The sequence below is a fragment of the Hemiscyllium ocellatum genome, chromosome 10 (genome assembly GCF_020745735.1).
Source record: "Hemiscyllium ocellatum isolate sHemOce1 chromosome 10, sHemOce1.pat.X.cur, whole genome shotgun sequence".
NCBI classification, from domain to species: Eukaryota; Metazoa; Chordata; class Chondrichthyes; order Orectolobiformes; family Hemiscylliidae; genus Hemiscyllium; species Hemiscyllium ocellatum.
This window is the reverse complement of record NC_083410.1, coordinates 109,366,163-109,379,304: the sequence shown is the minus strand read 5'-3', so window position 1 is coordinate 109,379,304 and position 13,142 is coordinate 109,366,163.

The following is a 13,142-nucleotide window of genomic DNA, read 5'->3' as shown; positions in this document are numbered from 1 at the left end:
GTTGTTGAGCGTATCTGAGCATCGAGATATCGCTGACTGTTCACAAGTTATGAACTCAGAAGCTGTCAGTGATTTGATCCCTCGAGTGTTTGTCTTGCTGCTGCATTGTTTGTGACTGCACTCTGCAAACATCCCTCTTCACTGCGTCAACAACGTAACTGATGTTTGTAAGATACACTCAGGTACGGAAAATTCACCCAACCAAACAGGTCACATTAATTGCTCTTGTCAGGCCATCTCTGTAATTAGGCCACTTCTGTACTTTGGCTAATATTCACTCACGTGTTGGAGGGGATCAATGTGACTTGAAGTGTTTAGCTGTGCTCAAACATGCTGAAAGTGCCAAATGTTTGCTGTCTATGTTTACATTTCTCGATGTGAGCCATCCAGAGTCTAGCAAAAACAGGAACTGCTGGAAAAGCTCAGCAGGTCCAGGTCCATCATCATCCGTGGAGTGAAATCAGAGTTAACGTTTTGGGTCCAGTTACCCTTCCTCAGAATCTAGCTTTACCCACCTTCTTCGCCTCGCTGGGATTCCTGCTCAGTCACCACATGGATTAGAGATCTACAGAGACATGGAGAAAGCAATCCATGTTTGAATAAAGTGTAAAGATGTAAAGCCACTCTCTCTACCACGACCACTTCCATCTAGAATGACAAGGGCAGCAGATACATGGGAACACCACCCCCCTGCAACTTCCCCTCTGAGCCACTCACCATCCTGACTTTGAAATATATTGCCGTTCCTTCAGTGTCACTGGGTCAGAATCCTGGAACTCCCTCCCTAAGGGACATTGTGGGTCAACCCACAACACATGGACTGCAGCGGTTCAAGAAGGCAGCTCACTCCCACCTTCTCAAGGGGGGTAACTAGGGACGGGCAATAAATGCTGGGCCCAGCCAGCGACACCCACAAAATGAATAAATGTTTGAGAGAGAGGACTGATGGTGAGTTTAACCAGAGGGCCACTACGTCTCAGGAGATGGGGTGAGATTGAGAAGGAGAGCCCTTCACGGTCACCTCAGCCAGTGTAGGAATAGAACCCAGGCTGTTGGTATCACGCTGCATTATAAACCAGCCATCCAGCCAACTGAGCTAACTGAGAGCGTGTTAGCAGTCCGAGACTGATACAGCACAGAGGGATCCAAAACAGAAAATGCAAGGGAGCCTCAGCAGCTGCATCAGCATCTGCAGAGAAAACGAGAGATAGAATCTCAGAATTGTTGCCGCATGAGAGGCCATTTGGTCCATCTTGTGCACCCGGTTTGTTTGATATCTCGCCTCTGCCGATTGGTTCTGTACTCTATCGCCAACGCACCAACGAGTCGCACCGGTGCGAAGCTTGAATTTGACTAAGTGACAGGAGGGCCCATATAAAACCACCCCTCAAACACTAACGAGCACTGAAAAAGACCCTCTGAAAAATGACAGATCATTTCCTCTGCATCTGTCTCCACAACACTGCTGAGTTTTGCCAACATTTTCTGTTTGAATTTTGGATTTCCAGCATCTGCAGTATTTTGCTATTATTATTGCACGGGATGCCATTCTGTCCATTAGTCCTGTGGCAGCTCATTGAAAGAGCTCCTCACATCTCTGTACGTTCCTACCGAGCCTTATCTTACCAGCTGAGATTCTCTAGCAAGGAGCTGCACCAAATGTGACGTTGACTGCACTGGTTACTGACTCCCGTTACATCAAAGCTTACAGCAAAGAGTCAACTGTGTGTCCTCTACTCACCTTCACGCCAAAGAGCTTCAGCTGCTGTCTCTGAGAAGATTAGGGGCCTGCCTGTGTTTTTCTGCAGACGTCATTGACATTGCTCAGAAAGCCGAGGATATGTATGCCTCCTCTTTTACCTGTCGCTAGTCTTTGCAGCTTGCAAAAGGACAGTGCGGGGGTTTCAATGACAGTGTGGGGACACAAGTGCTGGTTTGGAAATGGCTTTATCGGAGTCTCTTTCAAAATTACTCACGGGAAACCAACCATGCATGTATCTATTGATTTTTTCTTTCTCCTTGTTAAATGCAAGAAATAGAAACAAAGTTATGCTCACCCAATCAATAGCGGCATCTTCACATCGATCGATGGGCCGACAAATGGAACTTGACAACATGGAAATAACAACAGCACTTCCACCTGCTTCATCAGTTCCCCGATTGGTTAAATGGAAAGCAGCGTTAAAAGCCTTTCCCTTCTGATTCACGTCCAGAATCTCCCCTGTTTTTTAGCAGAGAGCTCGGTCTCTAGGGAGTCTCTGGGTGTGACCTCAGGAATGCAATGTTGCCCTCTGAGGGGCGCCCTAGGTATCTTGCAGAATGTGAGTAGGTCTGAAAAGGCTAAATTAGGAGGACAGAATAATAGTATTTTAAAAAAAATAATTCACTCATGGGATGAGGGTGCCACTGGCTGGGCCCAGCATTTATTGCCCTGTCCCTCGGTGTCCTTTAAGAAGGTGGGGGTGAGCTGCCAGCTTGAACCATGTGCGGTTGGTAGACCCACAATGCCCTGAGGGAGAGAATTCCAGGATTTTGACCCAGCAACACTGAAGGAATGGCGATATATTTCCAAGTCAGGATGGCGAGTGGCTTAGAGGAGAACTTGTAGGGGATGGTGTTCCCTTGGATCTGCTGCCCTTATCTTTTCAGGTGGAAGGGGTTGTGGATTTTGGAAGGTGCCATCTGAGAATCTTTGGTGAATTTCTGCAATGCATTCTGTAGACGGTACATAATGGAATAGAATTATTGATACACTGTGGCACAGAAAGAGACCATTCCATGCATCATGTTAGTGCTGGCCCTCCTGAAGAGCAATCCAAGGTACGCCCTTTCCTACTGTCCCCCCACATCCTTGCACTTGTCCTTTTCAGAGGCTTAGGAAAACCTACAGCCACAGAAGGAGGCCACTCTACCCATCATATCCATTGGAAATGAACCACCCACCAGCACAATCTCATTCTTGAGCCTTCCCCACGGGATTTCAGATGGATATCCAGACACCTTTGTAAATGAGTTGAGGGTTTGTGTGGAGTTTCCACGTTCTCCCCGTGTCTGTGTGGGTTTCCTCCGGGTGCTCCGGTTTCCTCCCACAGTCCAAAGATGTGCAGGTCAGGTGAATTGGCCATGCTAAACTGACTATAGTGTGCAGACTAGGTGGGTTAACCATGGGAAATGTGAGGTTATGGGATAGGGTGGAATGCTCTTCAGAGGGTCGGTGTGGACTCAATGGGCCGAATGGCCTGCTTCCACCTGTATTCAGTAAAAAAACGCTAGCATCATTGGGGTTTGACTAAATGCCATGACTAAATGCCAAAACTGAGCTGGTGTTTGTTTGGCCAGGATGAACAAACTGAAGTTGAGGCATGGATCAGCTGCAAGATAATGGGATAGTAGAATGGATGGGGCTGAATGGATGCCCCAGCTCTGTAGCATGGAGAGTTTGAGAGTTCCATTCTCGTTGGTGAGAAGTCCTGCTCCATGAAAAGGTTCTGGATTCTAGATCACCCTACCACAAGCAATAATTTCTCTCAATTATCCCATCCCATTCTGATGATCCTAAACCCATCAGTTTCATCAGTCTTGGGTTTTTCAAAAGGTTTTCTCCTTAGTAGGATCTGAAGCTATTGTTACAATCTAAGTTGTCGCTAGGATTAACTTTTTATTTAATGTTCTGAGTGAGAGCTCACAGCAGGAGCACTCTTTACAATTTTAGTCTCCTCAGTTGAAAGGGGATGGAATTGCTTCAGAAGCGGTTTGACAGAAGCTTCCTTCAATCCATTCCCATAATGAAGCCTTTACCTAAAGAGGAAAGGCTGGACAGGCTGGGGATGTGGCCTCTGGAGTTGAGAAGAGCAAGAGGTCTACTTACTGATGCGTATAAGGTCCCGAGGAGTCTCGATAGGGTGGAAGCTGGGAGGATATTTCCCCTGTAGGGAAGACGAGAATGAGGGAACATGGTTTTTAAGTAAGATTAGATTAGATTAGACTTACAGTGTGGAAACAGGCCATTCGGCCCAACAAGTCCACACCGACCCGCCGAAGCACAACCCACTCATACCCCTACATTTACCCCTTACTTAACACTACAGGCAATTTAGCATGGCCAATTCACCTGACCTGCACATCTTTGGACTGTGGGAGGAAACCGGAGCACCCGGAGGAAACCCACGCAGACACGGGGAGAACGTGCAAACTCCACACAGTCAGTCGCCTGAGTCGGGAATTGAACCCTGGTCTCAGGCGCTGTGAGGCAGCAGTGCTAACCGCTGAGCCACCGTGCCGCCCCTGTGCCACCGTGCCTCCCCTTCTCTCTGGTTATGATTTGGAGATGCCGGTGTTGGCCTGGGGTGTACAAAGTTAAAAATCACACAGCCCCAGGTTATAGTCCAACAGGTTTAATTGGAAGCACTAGCTTTCGGAGCGCTGCTCCTTTATTAGTTGGTTGACACAATTAAACCTGTTGGACTATAACCTGGTGTTGTATGATTTTTAACTTTGTCCTCTCTGCTTAATTGCCAATTAGTGTGAAAGTTTGGCCAGGGGATCAGTAATGTGTAAAATGATCTTTACTCTAATACCTGAGATCTTACAGCTGCAATGGGTTTATCAGGGGAGGAAAATGGACAGAAAATAGCTGCAGTGATCAGCCAGCAATAGATTGAGGCAAGTTTAGGAAACATATGTAAAATTGTTTTTCCTCAGAGTGAGTAGGTAATAAAATTCCTCTTTCTTACACTCAAGAAAACCTTGCAATCGGCTTCTTAATTTTGATCGAGCGACTGTTTTAACTGAAGTGCAATAGAATTATGTGTTGCAAAGAATGAATGATTTTTGCAGTCACTGACTGAGGGGATTTTAAAAAAGAGGAGTAGATACATCAGGTTGTGTCACGACACAGCTAACTCTTATGCAAGTGTTGTTCATGTGATTTATTGCTTAACTCCCTGCTAATCTGCATGGACGTGTGCAGCCTAATGTGTCACTTCCATGACCAGGCAGGATCCAGAAGCCCATAAGAAATAGGAACTGGAGTAGGCCATTCGGCCCCTTGAGCCTGATTCTCCATTCAGGACATTCCCCAGAACCTCCCAACATCAGAATTCTGGCTGCAAGCCCAGCTTCCTCAATGCAGTCAAGTTCTGCTTGTAATTTATAGACTCGTTGGAAGAAAAATCGATGGCTCAGTGGTCATAACAGCTGTCATGCACTACAAGCAGAGAATTATGAGTTATGCATCTAAATTAAAAAGTAATTTCAGCACCTGAGCAAAGGGCAGAGTTATATGCCAGATGTTTGTTGCATGCTAATTATTTCTGTATCTGTTAGAAACTGGCTCAGTTTTTGTCAGTCTTCTTGGTGCACACTGCACTGCAGACACCTGTGAAAAGGTGTGCCTATTGGGACGTCCAATAATCAGCTGTCCTACACAATCTCACTGTCTGTCTGAAATATTACGATAGCTACATCCCCTTCACTGTCCTTTACAGTTCTCGTGCACTGTACTGTCTTTTGAGTCATTATTGGTTTATCAAATGTACTCCTGGATGTAGTAAAGCCTTCATAGAATGATGTAGCAACTTGAGGCCATTCAGCCCATAGTGCCAATGATGGATCACTGAAAGACCCACCCTACTAGCCCCAACCTTTTGCTCACTGCTCTGTTGGTTTGTCCCCTTGAAGGATTTATGAGATTCCTTTTTGAGAGTCATTATTGGGTCAGCTTCCATCACCATTTCAGGCAGCACCTTCCGGATCATCACATTTAAAATGAATTATCCTTATTTCACCTCTGGTTCTACTGCCAATTCTCTTCAATTTGAATCCCTCTGGTTACTGACACTCCTGCCACTGGGTGCACATCCATCTTGTTTGCCATGTGAAAACACACCAGGGTTTAGGACATCAAGTTACCTCTCCCTTATTTACCTTGGAGAACAATATCTCCAAGGCCCCATGGAACTGAAGTCCCTTGTCTATGGGACTGTTGTGCTCAGCCTCCTCCACACTCTCCATCTACGGTTTCAACAGAGTTCCTGAAGTTTGGATGGCATGGTGCCTCAGTTGAAGTCAAGGCATTGGGAGGTTGGACAGAGAGGCATTGGGAAGGCGGGCAGAGGGCTAACACCCACCCTCAAGGTTCTTCCAAGAGCGATTGTCAATGGGATCCATCTTTGGTCCTTCTGAGAGGTTTTAGCATCTTATCGGAGGCTCAGAGGTTAGCGCTATTGTCTCATGGCACTAGGGTCCCAGGTTCGATTCCAGCCTCGGGTGACTGTCTGTGTTGAGTTTGCACATTCTTCCCTTTTCAGCGTGGGGTTCCTCCTGATGCTTCCACCGTTTCCTCCCACAGTTCAAAGATGTACAGGTTAGTTGGATTGGCCATGCTAAATTGCCCCATAGTGTACAGGGATGTGCAGGCTAGGTGGATTACTCATGGGAATAAGGTAAAGGAGAGGGTCAGTGTGGACACAGTGGGCCAAATGGCCTGCTTCCACACTGTAGGGATTCTATGAAAATGCAGTGCCTAAATTTGGGACATACAAGTGTGACCAGCAATTTATAAAGGAGTTTTGCACAGCTTCCTTGTTCTTCCTCTTCATTGTGTCAGTGAAGCCATGTGTGGGGCATAAAACAGCCCGGACCCAGTCTTCCTTGTTAGATAAAGCAATTAGTGTCTGAAAGGGTTAACTGATGTCAAGAGATAAGCTCCATTCATTACGATATAAAGACCAGAGAGAACCTAATCAGCTTTTATATGAAGTTATTGGTGCTACATTCTATTCAGCTAAAGAGTAATGTATACTTATTGTTAAGTCTGGCTTGAGGTCCCACATAAGACTATTATGTAACTCAGATATAATGTATCCAGCTATAAAATACTATCTAATAAACTTACTCTGTTTATTAGGACTGCACCTTATTAGGACGCCTAAGACCTAAGTGCAGGCTTCCTTTCGCATTTGGTTTCAGTAACTTAGACAAATAAGTAGAGGAAGATTGGTGCTTGTGAATCTACCCAAGACATCTCAGATGGTTCAGGACCACAACAGATGCATCTTCTGACTGGAATTCATTCAAAGACTGGTCAAAACCCATGGCTGTGTGGTTCAGAGAGGGTTGGATTTGGGAAAAATTGTACGTTATTGTTGAATAATGTAACGGGGACAGGGAGATTGGAATTTGAACTTTCAAAAGTCCTGGAAATAAGAGGATGTCCAGTGTGGTTAGAGAGAGAGAGAGAGAGAGAGAGTGTGTGTGTGTGTGTGTGTGTGTGTGTGTGTGTGTGTGTTCAGTGAGGTGCTACTTCCCTGTGATTGATAGGTGCTACTTCCCTGTGATTGATAGCTTTTAATTATTCTTGGCTGGAAAAAGTAAAATAAAGACTGTGGCTGTCGAGTGCATGATAATTCAGTGCAGCTTGTTGTGGCAATGTGCACTTTATACCTGAGTGTTGCAGTCTGGAGCCATGGATGGTGACGGGAGAGGCTCCCATTTCACAGCTGATAAAGCATTAACCCCTGCTCATACCACCTTCCATTGGTGTGTGTTGTAAGGATTATGAAGTGTGATTCCCAACCTGTTAAGCCAAGTTAGGGACGTGCCAGCATGGAAACAAAGGAGCAGGAGGAGGCCATTTGACCTTTCCAGCCTGCTCCTCCATTCATCATGGTCATGGCCAATCGTCCAACCCAATAGCCTAATCCTGCTTTCTCCTCATAACCTTTGATCCCATTGGCATCAAGTGCTGTCTCTTAAATATATTCACTGTTTTAGCATCAACTACTTCCTGTGGTAATGAATCCCACAGGCTCACCACTCTCTAGGTGAAGAGATGTCTCCTCATCTCTGTCCTAAATGGTCCACTCCGAATCCTCAAACTGTGACCCCCTGATCCTGGGCGCAACCACCATCGGGAACGTCCTCCCCGCATTTGTGGGACTCACATCTGGAGCTTCTTGTTGAGAGGCAAGGAGGTTATTCACTGCACCACTAGAGGCTGTTACAATGGATATATCTGCAGACCTCAGTCTGGGGGAGGGTTGATAACCCGAGCTCGGAGTGGGAGAGAGCAAGGTAAGTTGGCAAGTTTGGAGATCTGGCCTGAGAAATTGGATACCCAAGAGGGCTCAAGCATTTAAGGCCTGAAGGATGAGAGAATGGGGGGATGTGGGTGGTGGTACAAGGATTTGGGATTCTGAAAGGCCATACTTTTACACAACAATTCTTGTGTAATTAAAACAAAACTCTTGTAAATATTATATCTGGTTGGAAATAATGTAGTTATGTGTATTTGAGGTATTAAGTGCATGGGGGTGGCACAGGGTGAATTCCTTTTGCAGAGAGCCAGCATGTAAATAATGGGCAGAATGGTCTCATACTATGCTGCGACTGCCCTATCATGGTCCTGAGAAATGGGTTTTATGCCTATATGATGGAAAATTGATTTCCTCCATTCTGATATTTCCCACACTAAACATTTATTTTTAATGTTTACTTCTGATCCTTCAACTTGTCCCTTAATCTTTTGTCAATGTAGTATGTCCCAATTGTAATTGTTTGCTGACTGTGAGAATCCTTCGATGTGATTGGCTGTTTTGCTCACTGACATTACTGCTGCTCGATGTCTGGAGATTCATGAGGCACCGGATTCAAATGGCATCCATAAAGAAGATGCGGAGGTCATAGTGTGTTCTAGATTGTTCCGGGACAATTATTTTAAGGTTAACTCCAAGTTCTGTCACTTTGGCATTAACTATATAATCTGGGTCTCAGAGATGGTCTCCAGGTCAAAGGATCTGTCTAACTTGGTGTGCTCAGCCATGAGAACTCCTGCTCTCTCTTGTTACAGCCAAAGGTGAAGATTGTCTGCCCGGAGATGAAACCACATCCTTACCCTCACGATAAATCTCCTCCTCTAACTGCTGAGGAGCTGAGAAATCTAACAAGGTATGATTATAACTCTTTAAATGTGACATGACAGTGGTTCAGCTAATGTGGATTCAAAGGGTGTTCTTTTGTGCTGTAAATTTCTGTCTCTCGAGATACTTCCTATTTTTTGATTGAAAAAGCCTTTACTCGTTCCGACACATGAGACAAACATCATTTCTAGGGGTTTTCTGCTGCTCTCTGGCATTGGTTAGACCACTTTTGGAATACTGCATTCAATTCTGGCTTCCCTTCTGTAGGAAAGATGTGGTGAAACTTGAAAGGGTTCAGAAAGGATGTTGCCAGGGTTGGAGGGTTTGAGCTACAGGGAGAGGCTGAATAGGCTGGGGCTGTTTTCACTGGACTGAGGGGCGACCTTACAGAAATTTTTCAAGTCATGAGGGGCATGGATAGGGTGAAGGTCAAGGTCCTTTGCCCAGGGTGGGGGGATCAAAATCCAGACGGCATAGATTTAAGGTGAGAAAGGAAAGTTTTAAAAGGGACCTGAGGGACAATTTTTTCACACAGAGGGTGGTGGTGTGTATGGAATGAGGAAGTGGTGGAGGCTGGTACAATTGCAACACTTAAAAGGCATCTGGATGGGTACATGAACAGGAAGGGTTTGGAGGGATATGGGTCGGGTGCTGGCAAATGGGACTAGATTAGGTTGGGATATCTGGTCGGCATGGAGGATTGGACCGAAGGGTCTGTTTCCAAGCTGTACATTGTGTGACTCTATTTGGGGGCATTTAGCTTATGAACCTAAAAACAGAGTTGAGAAGCTAAATCTCTAGGTTTGTGAAAAATGTGAGTGAGACCTGATGTTGTTTTGCCAACGATGGTAGGGCAATGCAGGGGCTAGCTCAGTACCAAAGAATCTTCCAAATAAAAACTTGCCACAAAGCACCTACAGCAATTGGATCTTAAAGGCTTTGGGAGGAAGGATCTCTCACACTTCTCAGACACAGCTTGGTGGTGGCCCGTACCATCGTGACAGAGAATAGACAAACATGCACAGAGGAGGAGAGCAACTCATTTCCAAACCATTTAATGTGTTCCGGGGCAAAGTACTGCACATAAAATCCTGATGGGACTGGACAGGCTAGATGCAGGAAGAATGTTTCCGATGTTAGGGAAGTCTAAGTGTAATAAGTAAGTCATCAGGACTGAGATGATGAGGAATTTCTTCACTCAGAGAGTTGTAAACCTGTGGAATTCTCTCCCACAGAAAGATTTTGGGGCCAGTTCATTAGTTATGTTCAAGAGGGCACTGGACATAGCCTTTTTGGCTAAAGGGATTAAGGGATATGGAGAGAAAGTGAAAATGGGAATACTGAGATTGCCTGATCAGCCATGATCATATTGAATGGTGGTGCAGGCTTAAAGATTGAGCGATTGATTGATTTGATTTGTGGTCATATGTACCTAAGTACAGTGAAAGCTTTGTTTGAAGACAGCATAGGCAGATCATAGTAAGCAAAGACATAGAGATCATAAGGTGAAAATGAACTTGGACAGAGTAAGGCATATAGGTTACATTGCAGAGGACATATGCTAGTCAAGATCAACATTGAACATAGAACATAGAAAAATACAGCGCAGTACAGACCCTTTGGTCCTCGATGTTGCGCCAATCCAAGCCCACCTAACCTACACTAGCCCACTATCCTCCATATGCCTAGCCAATGCCCGTTTAAATGCCCATAAAGAGGGAGAGCCCACCACTGCTACTGGCAGGGCATTCCATGAACTCACGACTTGCTGAGTAAAGAATCTACCCCTAACATCTGTCCTATACCTACCACCCCTTAATTAAAAGCTATGCCCCCACGTAATAGATCACAACGTTGACAAGTTCAGCATTATCTGAAGTTAATGAGTCCATTCATCAGGGAAGAAGTTCAGCATTATCTGAAGTTAATGAGTCCATTCATCATTTGCTCCTGAAACTGCTAGTGTTTGTTCAAGCTTTTGTATTGTCTTCCTGGTGGAAGAGGTTGTAGGAGAGCATTACCGGCGTGCTATGTGTCTTTGATAATATTGGCTGCCTTTTCATTTATGGCCAAATTGCTTACTCCTCCACCTATCTTCCATATTTATCGATCTCCGAATCATAGAGCACTTACAAGATTGATGTCCTTGAAACTATCTTGGCAGTAAAATCAAAGAATTTTGTTTGATAGTTCAACTGTGCAGGATAACATCATTAAAACTTAACCTGTTTGTGTAAAAGTATCATTTTAAGAGAGAGGTGTTCAGGCATTTGCTCTGTCAAAGTGAATTAAGCAACATGTTCTGCCATCCTTGCAATGAAACAGTGCGGTGATTTGAAACTGTCATATAAATCACACGTAAGTTAATATATACAAGATTAGAACTCGCTCACAACTTTGGTGCTTAGTTCAATGAAGGTTATCAGGCAAGCTCACCACTTGCTGCTGTGTGTTCTGTATATCTGGCGGGGTGCTCTATACTGACAGACTAGTGAGTGCATGCTAAATGGTTCCCCATGTAGTGTTAACAGGCTTCATTGTGTAGAAGCCAAGAAATTGAAACAACAGAGTACTTAAAATCAACGTGCCAACTTAAACATAGTTCTAATGAGACACAAAAGCAATGTTGGATTTCTTGCGCTCACCAGAACTGGGACACAATGAAGCCAGAGTGAGAAAGGGAACACCAATTTATACAGGATGTGAAGAGGGTGCTGGGGAGTTAGGTCGTGATGGAATGGAAATGCAGCAGGAACTGTTAACTCTCAATCTCAGTTCACAGATCAAACTCAAATCAGAAAGGTAGACTCTGATTGGTGGGCTCATTGCTATGTGGAATGCAAGAGGAACAAGTGGTCTCCATTCCACTTTCCTCATTGAAAAGGTTCACAGAATGGTCAGGTTTATTATTGCCTAGAAAGGATTGCAGTGTGCTGTGTTCTTTTTATTGATGGGATAGATGGAATATTGTACTTTACTGTGTGTTTTGAAATCTTTAAAACTTTGTTATGTATTAATAGTTTGGTTTATTCTATTCTATCTTTATTTCTTTTCTGTAATAAACTTACGTTGCATTGTTAAATCCAAATCTGCAGCATTGTGTGTTTGTGTTTCCATGAAGGTCCACCCTGTTGTAAAAAAAATCCATCAAAACCAGATTTCATCTGAGATTTGACTTGTCCAGTAATAGCGTCAGCTATCAGACTCCTCTCCTAACAACATTACATTAACACCAGCAGATTCCCTTCTGTATTAGGTTTGACTTAACTGTGACTTAATTCCCAGTCTTGAGAATCTGATAGCCTCTTTCTTGAGTATTCACACAACTGAGCTTAGACTTTCTCAGATTCATACCTTGTCAGATTTCAACTAAACCTCTGGTTTGGAACGTTCAACTTAAATTAACTCACCTGAGGAAGGATTTACAGTTTGATTATCAAACCACTTGGCCTCAGTTCAAACACACTTTCCTTGGCTCCTGGAGTGGGACAAGAACTGAGAGTTTCTGAATCAGAGACGGGGAAGCATCCCACTGCATCACAGGAAAATCATGAGCGATATGATTAGGGCTGAATAGCCACGGTCTCTTTTCTCCATGGTATGGGAGTCAAAAACTAGAGGGCATAGGTCCAGAGTGAGAGGGGAATGATTTAAAAGGAACCTAAGAGGCACATTTTTCATACAGAGAGTGGTGTGCGTATGAAATGAGCTGCCAGAGGAAGTGTTGGAGGCTGTTACAATTACAGCATTTGGATGGGGACATGAATAGGAAAGGTTTAGACGGATATGGGCCAAGTGCTGGCAAATAGGCATAGATTAATTTAGGATATCTGGTCAGCATGGATGAGTTGGATCAAAGGGTCTATTTCTGTGCTGTATATCTCTGCGACTCTATGACCTCATAGTTGCTGGCCTGTGGTACATGTAATGACTACAATGAAATGCCTCCTGTATGTACTGAGTTTAATTTATGATATAAACACAATGTAGACGAGTAACATGAAAATAAAATAGGGATTGGATCATATCCGGTCAAAGTATTCCTTGAAGTCAACACTTTTCTGACTTGATTCCTCACAACAGATTGATTGGTCACTGTGACCAGTTTCTGTTCGATAAGATGAATTATTTGCAAGTTTCCCATCGCTAACCTTTAGCGAATATTGAATAAGGGTGTGATGATCTTTTTTATTTCAAAAATATACTTTATTCATAAAATTATTT